The sequence below is a fragment of the Corythoichthys intestinalis genome, chromosome 14, assembly GCF_030265065.1.
Source record: "Corythoichthys intestinalis isolate RoL2023-P3 chromosome 14, ASM3026506v1, whole genome shotgun sequence".
Classification (NCBI taxonomy): domain Eukaryota; kingdom Metazoa; phylum Chordata; class Actinopteri; order Syngnathiformes; family Syngnathidae; genus Corythoichthys; species Corythoichthys intestinalis.
In genome coordinates, this window is record NC_080408.1 from 27,839,078 (window position 1) to 27,852,288 (window position 13,211).

The 13,211-nt window shown below is 38.4% G+C and overlaps 1 protein-coding gene across 1 annotated transcript in view; it reads right to left on the reverse strand.

The window, feature by feature from the left end:
- The window catches only part of brinp2 (bone morphogenetic protein/retinoic acid inducible neural-specific 2), a 293,456-nt gene that overhangs the window by 59,242 nt on the left and 221,003 nt on the right, over positions 1-13,211 (reverse strand). The gene's annotated exons all lie outside the window — the stretch shown is intronic.

Sequence of the window (13,211 nt, forward strand, 5' to 3'; positions counted from 1 at the left end):
TGCCAATCAGCCTCATGAAGTGACCAAAGCTAAAACAGACGAGAGAAACATTATTTGTCCTGATAGTCCTAGCATCACAAGTGCCCCTTCTCAAACATCCTACACTGTTGAAGAATTGACATCCTCCAGCCACCATAACATCAAAACAATAGAACCACAAAGCAAACAAAAGAACCACTGCAGGCCATGGCAAAAGAACCTGTAATGGTGTTTAGTCGCTAGATGAGCGAAGAACCTCTGTCATCTCTCCGCCAAAGGGACAAGGCCGAAGACCCGCCAAGGTACTCTAGCCGACTGCAAGCCAAGGCTAAAGAACCTCCAAAGATCTTGCGAATCCGGAAGAGACCATTTGAAGAATTTCTAAGGTCTTCTAGCTGCCAGAGGGTTGAGTCAGAAGTTCCACTTACACATCCAGAGGTGGTTAAAAATAAAGACAGAGTGTTCAAATAATCAAAGAGACCAGCCACCTCCAGTCTTCCAAAACACACGATATACAGCCCAAATGCTACAGAATGTGTCAAACAAAACTGTCCCGATCCAATGACCATTTTCTTACTAATGTATCCACCCACTCTACGAGACATCACCATTGAAATCTCCAATCTCTACTTCACCCAGACCAAGGCCAGGCTACTGAATATGGGTATGGAGGAACTCCTCATATTCTATGGGATTCTTTTGGCATCTGGCTACAGTACTGTTCCACGAAGACACATGCACTGGTCAGGTGAAACCGATGTACCTAATCAATGCATTTCCAATGCAACGCGGAGAAACTGATTTGACGCAATAATGGCCTCAATTCCTTTTTTGAACAACACAAAGATCACAGAAGATCCATTTTTTAAGGTTAGGCCAATCTTCACCGAGCTGAACAAGTCTTACAAAGTCATGCCATATCCAGAATGTTTGTCAGTGGATAAGAGCATGATAAGATACTGTCATGGATGTAAGCAATTCATAAACCAATCCGTTTTGGCTATAAGATATGGAGCCTTGGATCATCCAGCGGATACATGCATCATATGGAGACATGTGGGGGATGCCACACGCTCCTCCCAAATACTGGCTTAGGCCAGGGCCAAGTGTTGTTCTTGGTCTTGCAGAGCAGGGTGAGGTGCCTCCAGGTTGCAAATTCTACCATGACAACCTCTTTACTTCTTTATCACTCCTTGATGAGATGACAAAGAGGGGCTATGGGAGCTGTGACACGATGAGGGAAAACCAACTCTTTGATGTTCCCTTCAAACCAAAGAGTGAATTCATGAAGGTACATCGAGGAACCTCAGAAGTTTTAACGCAAACAGAAAAGCTGTTGTTCCGCTGGATAGACAACAAGATCTCTTGAAGCTGTGGGTAAAGTTGTTGTTGGTTTAGTGCTGTCTTCTCTGCTATAACGATAACCAACACGGCAGGACACAGTATCAACTCTGCTTTTAATCTCGGCGCATCAGTACCCCCGTGTTCAATACAAAACCCTCCTACCACAGCAAAACAAGTAGGAACTAATATTCACAAAGGAACTAAAATTGTACAACATAAAATATAGAATATAAATGAATCCTAATCACATTTGTAAAACAAATAATAAAATAAATAATAGCCCATATAAATAAAATAAATTGAAATGAGCTAAAACACCTGTAATTAAATAATAAGAATAATACACAAATCCTGCTACACAATTTATTCATTTCTGAAGAAAAATGCTCATAAGAAAAATGATTGAGGCATTCAATTTGTAAAATACATGTAAAATCTTTGTCAGTGGGATTGCTTTTCACTTTAGCACAGGACTTTTTTCTTCTTTCTTTCAGAAAGAAAGCTGACCAATACGCGGGGTCTGAAAGGCAAATGGTTGTTGTATTATCATCTTGAAAAACCCACTACTTTCGCGCGATCTTGCAATCCTCACGTGAACCGATCGAGCCGCTCCACAGACGCGCTGCCCGTAAAACGCATCCTATGGAAATTGAAGCCGAGCGTCACTGGTGTGTTACCGGGGTGAGAATGCTCGGTTTTCTTTCTGAGCGCCAAATGAGCAATATTTCAATATTGCTTACACGGCTGAGAGTCAGGGAAAACTGCACGTATGTGTGTGCGGCATGCGTTCTATCAATCCATAAAAACTTTGAATATCAGACTAAACGGAGATTATTTAGAATGACATAGAACCAGCATGTGTAGTCATTTGTTTTGATGCTTCTGTGCATGTGGGTAACTCGCGTGTCGGACTGCGAGTTAGAGCGCATCCGTACTAAATTTATGGGCTCAATTGAAAAAGGCAGTCTGAACGGGCACGCAGAAAAAACAGATATGAAGAAAAATCGGATTTGTGGAATATGATCTGTGGTATGAATCTAACCTTATTGTGCTGATTGCACATTACACTGTTGCTGCCCCTGCTTTTTTCCCATTTTTTTTTTCTTTTTGGGTTTATATATGACTGACTGTGGGATACGTCATAACATTATATATAAGTTGTTTTGTAACGAAACCCCAAAAAATATTACTCTTGACTGGACAATAAATCTTTTCACAAAAACCTCATGTTCTCCTTTTGTTTTGTTATTATGATTTCATTTCACCTATTTTAAAATGGTGATTACAAAAGAACGGGAAAATGCAGAACCTTACTTTTTTTCCTGATGAAATATTGGAATACAATCTTTCATATGATACCCTCCATCTTTAGATAGTCATAACACACAAAATTCTGTCAGCATTGAAAGATGAGTCAAAATGCTTGAAATCAGCTGGCACCCTGCAGTTGTTTTGAAAAAATGTTTAGTACTGAAAGACTTAAAATGGTGTAATTGGTATTTTCGACGCAAATGGATAGGTCAAAGTTATCCACATGAAAAATAATATATTTAGATGACAACTGTTTAAAAAGCTTTAAAAGGTTTCTGACATCATAACCTAAAAGATACTCCTTTAAAGTATATTTCATGTTGTAGTAGCAGAGCCTTTTTCCCCATTTGACTTTTGCACACATGTCTCTAACTGCCAATCTGTTGATCTCAAGGAGAGACTGCACTTTTCATTTTGATCAATTTGAAGCTACTCAGCCTCCCTTGTGACAACTCCTCCTGTGATATTAGTGTGTGTAAGAGTGCTTTTCTTAATGTGTAATGGTGCTTTCACACTGAACTTGGCGTTCATAGTGCACACTACAGTTCAGGTTGGGATGCAGGGTGGTGCAGAGTGTGCCAATTGGCACTGATTGCTAAGCAATCAAACAAGAAGTAGCCTGGTGCCCTATCCCCTGATTTGGGTGTGTGTAAAGTCAGCAGCAGCTTGACAATATGCCTTGATCACAGTTATGAAGGAAAGGCCTAGGTTTACTGATAAAGCCTAAGAAGGGGAGGCTTGAAACACGTGGCAATGAGTTGCTTTATATTGGCCTAAGATTTATATTGTTCATAATGCTAACATCACTTCCAAATAACTTGATATATAAGAGTGGTAGATATCTCCATCCACTGTGAGCCTTCTTTATCTGGCCCCAGGGCTAGGACAACATGACAAGGCAACAATACACTTTCCTACCATTTTATCCTTGACGTTTACTGAACAACTCTACACCACTCTCCTATTGGATGGGCTGTCTGTTAAATTCGGGCCGCACATAGACAATGAATGAGATGATCGACGGTACTGTGCACTTTCTGTGCTAAGTGTGTTTAAAAGCTTTACTTGGGACAAGGTAGAGCTGAATGACTGCTTTTACTGGTGTGATAATCTAATATCGGATGTCGTTATTTTATGTCCTTTATGTGGGAATTGATAGGATTTTTACGATTCCAATTCCATTATCAATATTGCTTAACGATTCAATTCTTTATCGATTCTCTTATCGATTCTTATTTGGGGAAAAAGAAGAACGAACATTTTGATTGGCATCTAGTTTGTTTAATCAGAAGTCACAACCTTACAAACTCACAACGAGATCAAAAGCGGCTCAACGCCTCGATGTTAACTGTGGCAAATAGGCAAGAATGTGTAACATTTTACTGAAACATTTTTCTAATAGAAATAAAAAAAATCCTCCTTTTTAAAAGGACATCTGAGCTGATAGCACTCAAAAATAATAATAATAAAAACAAATACTGTCAAATACAACAGAACAGTGTGTCGTGCAAATGTGCATAATGAACAATTCTTATGCAGAAAAATAAGCATGTCTGCTTTTTCAGGTAGGATACGTAATGTGACACTTATAGTGTCTCCAGCATTGGAGAACAGAGCACCTTCTCAGATGGGGCGGAGAAAGCCTGCACACACAGAAAGTGTTCAGCTAGTCCAGACAGTAGGGGCAGAGTATCTCTTTTTTGTCCCAAATATTAACAAGTTTATAATTAGGTTGGTGTAATTACATAAGAACAGTTGGATCTCATACAATATAAGAGGCATTTTAGCACAATACTCCGTTAACTTGGATTTGTTAACTTCCTAGACATAGTTGGGGTACTCTATGGAAAGGCCTTTTGATACTGAGTAGAATAAAAGTGGTTTGGGACCAAAGGGACCATCCTATCTCGAATTACGGGTGAAAATACGCAGACTGACTGTAGTTGTCAGGTGCATTTCGGGAAGTAATTTGGAACATCCACTTCCATTAGTCGTAGCAACACAAAAATACTACCTTCGGATGCGAAGGTATATACTTTTGTGTGAAATCAGTAGTCAGACTGGCCCTACAACCCACCAAATTGAAATTATTCAGAAAAAAAACACTGATTAGTGAACCGACCGAAAGGAGTATTCAAATTGCTAATAAAATCGTATGGGATTACTTTAGATGCATGTATGTTATATTTTTCTTATAGAGTATTTGACGAGGAATACGATAGACCCATTAACAGACTTTTTTTGAAAATAAATCACAATTTCTTTAAGTAGTCTCATGAATAATGAGGTGGCCTGTGAAAATCATCGCATAATTACTCGGTAAAGGCCCTCCAAATTTCACTTGGTGAATGATCACGCTTCCTGTAGGGCATCTTGTAGTCTCACTTGATGAATCGAACGTGTGTACCATGCGTACACTACGTGACGTAATTCGTGCTGGTATGAATCTGTAAGAGCATCGTTAAGTAACCTGCCAAACGATGTGACGTAATTCGTGCTGGTTGGAATCTATATGAGAATCATTAAGTAAACTGCCAAACGGTTCCATGGAATTGAAATGCACAGATTCCCATCCCGACTTCCTGTATAGCGTCTCGTACACGAAGCAACTCAAGGATGGCTCTTGCTCTTTGTCCTGAGGCAAGTACAGGCTGTACGTGTATGTAAATATTGAGTTATGGGTGTAGAATTTGTATGATTAGTTGTTTGGTCGGACAAATGGTAAAATTGTTTTATTTTTTTTATTTGAATTTACGCTTCTAGTGATTAGCATTATGACCTAATGGTTAGCGTTTGAGTAGGGATTAGCACGTTACCTTGATAATATTAACATTTGTTGACTTAGTCAATTGTCAAATCACATGGCAGACCAACTGGTCCCAGCATTTTGTTAATTTATCTGAAGAAAGCATGTACATTTTTTTCATGTTTTTTTTTTTTTTTTAAAGTTATATAAGTCCTTGGAATCATTGGTGATCAGAGTGACAAGAATTATCAACTGGTGTTATCATTGGAGGAGTTGTCAGTCTATCTTAAGTGGGGAAGTTGCGAGGGAAGAATTATAACTACAAGTAATTAGATATCATTACATGATATAATTTTTTGATGCTGGCTGATTTTGTAGCTCGTGAACACCACAACTGACGTCAGTTCTTATTAAAATTGATTGAACATCTTTTTTTTTTAAAACCACAGGCACCAAAATGTTAGTTTTTATTCGGTCTGGGTTACCACCGGTTGATTTGGCACTGGTACCAAATTAATACCGAGTTTCCGTAACCAGCCCTACTTTAGACGTCCATATGTTTTGATACTCATGCACCGTATTCTCACACTCAAATATGCAGATATGGCTGTGATAATTCTTTGACGTAATGTTCATTATATCCGGCTGGAAGGGATGCAAGAAACGTGTCCACACACTGGGGGAAAGAGACTTGCTACAAAAGTTTTTTGTTCAAAACAAATTGAATGCTTGTGTGCAAAATGCATAGTGACGCTGCAAGAAAAAAATGGGGCCTCACTGGTTTATAGAGGGCATTTGGCTTTCCATTTAAAAATACAATGTCCTTCCGGCACAAGGTCTCAGTCTAATGTGTTCCTCAACTTTTTCACCTCTTTTGTTCCATTATTTGCCATCAATATGTACTGTAAGTACTCTAAACCAAGGCATAGAAATGACATCGGCCAAGCCTTTATCATGCTGTTTAAGACGTTGGCGGTGACAGAGGGTCTTTATAGACTTCTCACCCTGCAAGCACCTAACATTTGCCATTTTCTAACCTTAAAATGAGCTGTTGATATTGATGGATTTCAAACAGATTTAAACTACGCCGTGTGCCTCGGGAAAGGAATGTCACAAAATTTTACAGTGTGCCTCTAAGGCCACCAAACAACTGTAAGCAATAGTGTCATTTCTGTCTCAAATATGTTTCAGATTTACTTTTTTTTCCTGTGCATTGTCCATTGTTTCTTCAAGGGCCGTGTGCCATTTTGCCAAGTAAATCAGATGCTGTTGCGAGGATTTTGAGACAAGTCTGTCAATTTTAAGCTTGAAAGGCAAGGTAAAGTGGTTATATTTTGGTTATATATGATTATATTTTGTCTTCGTACCTGTTTTTTTTTTTTTTTTTTTTTTTTTTTTTTTTAACAGCAATTTATTTATTTGTTTAAAGGTTTGAGATAACACAACACTTGTTAAGTCTTGCTCCCTGAGCGACAAGCCACTTGATATAAAGGAGAATGGAACTTGTCGTGCTGATGTGTGTTTAGTTACTAAAAAAATATTTTTGATCAATCAGATATTTCTGAGTAAGATCTCTCTATGTAAACAACAAATATTAAAACATGGGCAACGATGGTTTATAGTTAGGTGCAGTGTATATATGGATCTTTTCTTAATTTCTGGGAAATTTTGGCAGTGTGGGTTATAGTCCAGAAATTAAGTTACGTCATGGTCTTCACATGAACATAAACAATTAAACCCTGATGATGCATGACAGGTCAAACACAGCTCCCAGCGTCATTCATTTGCAAAGTGTTGCCTCATATGCTCAACTCGGACGAGTTTATTAAATGGCTTCAATATCTTTTGGAAGAAACTCCAAAGTATTTCAGACCCAAGATTTGGCTGTTCTGGCCCATTTGGTGGATTATAACTAAAGAACAGCTTTCACAACCCTGGAAGTGTATTTATGGATTAACATCTGTGCAGCCAGTGCTAAATACAACACAATACAGTACTGTACATGTACAGTATACATTTGCTGTGGTTTACAAAAGTATGTCATTCATTATGAAACTGTGGATTATATAGCAAAGTGTGTGGTCACTGATGGCAAAATATGTGCAATATATGAAGAGCATGAAATAATTGAACGTGAGCCGCTTAATATATTGTATCTACTTCCTTTTATTTCAGCCACACTCCTTCTGTGGGATTCTGCATAGTGAGCGAATGATTGATTCTGTCACTACTAACACCCCACATCAAATGATCATAACTGGAGGCTGCAATATTATGAGCGCTTAGCCAAGATCTCACCAACAGCCAATCAGGGCTAAGCGTTTTTCGATATTTCATTGGATCCAATCACAGCAAGGTTTATTTGTATACTGCATATCAATAAGATAGCTGGCTTTCATAACTGCCAGGTGAATGAAATCATCTGGAAAAGCTTGAAAAGGACACTCTGGGCATTTTTAACACATTTTCTTGCATATCTGATAAAAGGCCATTGCATCTATCTACCTGCCTATCTACCTATCGTACCTTTTCTTGCCTAACCATCCAGTCGGCAATTTTTTAAAACTCATTTGTTCCCTGTTGTATAAATATGTTCTATTTTTAATTGTTTCAGTGTCCCAAAGACCTATTTAGCGTTTTTTTTTTTTTTTTTTTTTTTTTAAACAAGAGACATCTCTGGGTTCTGATTCAATTTAGCTCCAAAACACAAAGCTGAAAATCCATTTTAAAGCAATTAAACTGGCCACTGGAGGGAGGGCAGTAACGCATTTGGTAAGACCCGCAACCCGATTCAATAGCAACGAACGGCTGGGCCGCACGGCAGAGGCGCTGGCCGGAGACGAACGACTGGACGTCCAGGAGGCGGACGACCGAGCAGAACAACCTAGAGGACGCCCAGAATGCCAGGCGCTGGACGACCGAGCAGAACGACTGGGACCACCAGTGCAGCGGACGATGCCGTTGAGTCCGTGCTGCTCGCCGAGCAGACCCCGCAGAGACTAAAAAAAAATCCATGTTTATGAGACACGCGGCGAAGAGGGACAAGTTTACCCGGCTGTCGCGGCCACAACAGCGTCATCTCTAGTAGTAGTAGTAATGTGTAAATAAATTGTTACTTTGCTATCAAAAGCTCTATTTGTCTTATTGTTTATGTTATTTTGTAAAAGGAAAACATTATTCAGATGTTTGGGATGTAACTAAAGCAAAAAATAGCTGTGTTAAAGTCAAAGTTATGTTTGAAACCTACAGTTGTGGTCAAAAGTTTACGTACACTTGTGAAGAACATAATGTCATGGCTCTCTTGAGTTTCCAGTTATTTCTACAACTCTGATTTTTCTCTGATAGAGTGATTGGAACAGATACTTCTTTGTCACAAAAAACATTCATGAAGTTTGTTTCTTTTATGACTTTATTATGGGTGAACAGAAAAAAGTGATCAAATCTGCTTTGTCAAAAATATACATACAGCAGCGCTAATATTTGGTAACATGTCCCTTGGCCATTTTCACTTCAATTAGGCGCTTTTGGTAGCCATCCACAAGCTTCTGGCAAGCTTCTGGTTGAATCTTTGACCACTCCTCTTGACAGAATTGGTGCAGTTCAGTTAAATTTGATGGCTTTCTGACATGGACTTGTTTCTTCAGCATTGTCCACAAGTTCTCAATGGGGTTTAAGTCAGGACTTTGGGAAGGCCATTCGAAAACCTTATTTCTAGCCTGATTTAGCCATTCCATTACCACTTTTGATGTGTGTTTGGGGTCATTGTCCTATTGGAACACCCAACTGCGCCCAAGACCCAATCTTCGGGCTGATGACGTTAGGTTATCTTGAAGAATTTGAAGGTAATCCTCCTTCATTATCCCATTTACTCTCTGTAAAGCACCAGTTCCATTGGCAGCATAACAGCCCCACAGCATAATACTACCACCACCGTGCTTGACGGTAGGCATGGTGTACTTGGGGTTAAAGGCCTCACCTTTTTTCCTCCAAACATATTGCTGGGCATTGTGGCCAAACAGCTGGATTTTTGTTTCGTCTGACCACAGAACTTTCCTCCAGAAGGTCTTATCTTTGTCCATGTGATCAGCAGCAAACTTCAGTCGAGCCTTAAGGTGCCGCTTTTGGAGCAAGGGCTTCCTTCTTGCACAGCAGCCTCTCAGTCCATGGAGATGCAAAACACGCTTGACTGTGGACACTGACACCTGTGTTCCAGCAGGTTCTAATTCTTGGCAGATCTGCTTTTTGGTGATTCTCGGTTGAATCTTCACCTCCCTGACCAATTTTCTCTCAGCAGCAGGTGATAGCTTGTGTTTTCTTCTTGATCGTGGCAGTGACAAAACAGTGCCATGCACTTTATACTTACAAACAATTGTTTGCACTGTTGCTCTTGGGACCTGCAGCTGCTTTGAAATGGCTCCAAGTGACTTTCCTGACTTGTTCAAGTCAATGATTCGCTTTTTCAGATCCATGTATGTATATTTTTGACCCAGCAGATTTGATCACTTTTTCTGTTAACCCATAATAAAGTCATAAAAGAACCAAACTTCATGAATGTTTTTTGTGACAAAGAAGTATCTGTTCCAATCACTCTATCGGAGAAAAATCAAAGTTGTAAAAATAACTGGAAACTCAAGAGAGCCATGATATTATGTTCTTCACAAGTGTATGTAAACTTTTGACCATAACTGTATGCTTTCACAAAAAGCTCAATTTCTCTGTTTTTTCATCAGAAATTGGAAAATTGCTCAAACTAAGCTATTTTTTAATGCTGATTTCTAAAGAATGGAAAATGATATGAACTTTCTTCTTTCAGCAGGAAAAAAGTGAGTCAAATCTTTCTTTTGGTGGGTTCCATGTTTAAATTGCAATAGAACATAATTTTCTGTGGGCCTCGCAAAATCAGTCAAAATCCAGTAAAGCGCCCGGGAGCGAAGGGGGTAACACCGGTGAAAATGGCTGGGAGTGAAAGAGTAAAAAAAAAAACTAGGATCCTAAAGTTAAAACACCTAATGTGGTTAAAAATAAATAAATAAATAAATATAACCGATTCTCAGACCTAAAACAGCAACAATTATGTTCCCCTGTGTTATCGTTCATCCATAACCTGTGGTAGAACAAATAGGTACAGAAATTAAATATGAAGAATAACTGTTCAGACCGAACCCTACAGTCAAGTAGTTTCATTAGTGTTGAGAGAGCCACCGGTGGTACACCAAAGGAATCATGTTCAATTCACATGAACACACACATAGAAACTATCACACATACCCTCAAGGTATACAACAAGCAGGCACACAATCAGAGTAAGAGATGAGAAAAAAAGTGAGAACAATGGTATGGGGAGCACATAGGGAATACAAAATACAAAGACCATGTTATTTCTTTCGTGCTTAAAGAATGTGAAGCAAAGAGATCAACTATTTTCCCCACAGCAGAACATAAGGTTGATAGTCTTTCTGTTGTGTCTTTTATGATTTATCAGTAGGGCAGAGTTTGTGAAGTGTCGCATGATTCATCCTGCTGCAAATGATAGGATTGGGAATTAAGAGAGATACGGAGGTCAACCTTCTTTCATACTTCGTGGTGACATTTTTTTTAAACACATGATGTGGCCATACTGTTCTGCCACATGATTGTTTGTGTAACCTTGAGGTGAGTAATGTGTCACATGCTGCAGTTATACTATTTATGGTAAGTTTTTGACTCAAACTTTAGTCTCTTATTTATTTCAAGTTGCTAACATAAATGACTTAGACGCAGCAAAAAAAATAAAAAAGTATTAAAACATGATTGCAATGTCGCTAATTGCACTGTATGCTTCATTGGTTAACGAGGCCCCTTCTGAACAGAATAATTGAGTATTATATTATCTTTTTATGACATAATACCGTATATGTCACATTTGGTGATATTTGTGAGTAAAATAATAAAGTTGCAATATAGTTGTTGGTGTTACATTACCTCTGTTGAGGAAATTAAGTTGTAGAGTATATATGTGTGAATTATTGGCATTGTCTTTTCTTTTTTTTGAATCCACATACCGTATATATCATAGTTTCGATCCATTTCATTGTTGTCCAGGTGTGGAAGCCTTGCTTAATGCTTGGAAACACATAACATTGAGAGGGCAGTGCACCAACATTAAGTACATTTTGTTAATTGGGCCACAACCTTGAGTGCTCCAAAGCATGTAATTATAGGGTGTGCTTTTATTTTCATCCTGCTCTTTGCATGCATTAACTCCAGATAATTACAGTTATGTGGGAAAATAAGAGTTCTCTGCACGCACACATAGAAAGTAAGAAGTCGTCACTAATATACAGTGTAATCTTTTTTGTTGTTATTGAAGTCCTTTATAATTGTTTATTATATCAAATATGTTTCTACCTACGAAAAGGTCATGACCTGAAAAATTAAACTACATTGTCATTTGTATTTCTCTCCCTATCTATATTAAGAAGTAATAACTGTGACATTAAGAGCCAATTTTTTGATAAAAGCTATTACAAACATAATTGTTCGCTGTATGACTTATCACCCAACTTCGAGACCAGATGGATACTCAACATAAAGTGTTTACTTTTGTGTTCTGTAAGGAATAATTTGATTAAAAACTACTGCTTCCCCTATGGGAAAAATAAGACTGAAAAGAGGAATGAATGGTATAGCTGACACAATGAATTAGCGATAGACCGATGAGTGAATATTTCGAAATTTGAAGTATATTGGTATCGGCCTTTTTTTTTTTTCTTTCTTTCTTTTTTTTAATCCGACTGGCGATATGAAATAAATCAATTTAAAACTGGGTTATTTCGGCTAAAATGCAGCCGCACCACTCTCTCCTGCCTGCTGTCTCCTCCACTAGTATTCATATACCGGCTCCTTATCGTTATCGGCCCCTGTAACTACTAATAATCGGTGGTATCGGTCTTGAAAAACCCATATCAGTCGATCTCTACAATGAATGCATCTAGAATGGAACTACAATATAACTTTCTGTCCTTTCATAACTTACCTGTTCAATCCGAATACAGAAGGACTTTAAAGGATATTTGGATTGATTAAGATTGATGTGAGTACTTTGTTAAATTCTTTAATAAAGTACAATTGAACTCAGTTTTGCCAATTAAAAAAAAAAAAAAAAAATGCTAGCTCACATGCCAGCGCATGTTTTTCATGAGCCCAATAATGCAGTGCGCCTTGTGTGTGTGTCAAATACAAAAATATCACCGGAAAATGAGTCTGTGTCTTTTAATACGGTACGCCCTATGGTTGCGAAAATACAGTACACGGTTGGTTTTTGGATGTGTATCCTTGTTTTGTAGCTGATATTAATGTTTTCTATAGGCATTTATTAAATGACCTGATAATTTGCTGTTTAGAGTTGATTACACTTTGTTGTAACCAATTCGCAGAGATTTGTAGAAGCTTTCCTTATTTGCTACAATGAGGCTAAGATTAACAATAGCCTATCCAAGCAGGAATTGGCAGCTCCTTTGTTATTTTTTTCTTACATAAACACACTCTCGTCACTCACCCTATGACGTGTACCCAGTGGCGGTCAAAAAAAAAAATAGAGCCACCCGGACACTCTTCTTACTTTTTGTGCACCCTGCCAAATACAGCCTAATGTCTTTGGTTGGGATGCTCCGAAAATGTGGAAAATTCACTGGCTGCAGTCTTCTTTACCATCTTAGATTTGCTTGCAGTTACATGCTGAAACATAGAAACTAATTTTTCTTGTAATACCGCGATATAATTCTGAGGCTATATCGCACGCCCCTAGTTCAAATAGCTCATAGAAAAAAGAAAAAAAAACACTCAAAACACT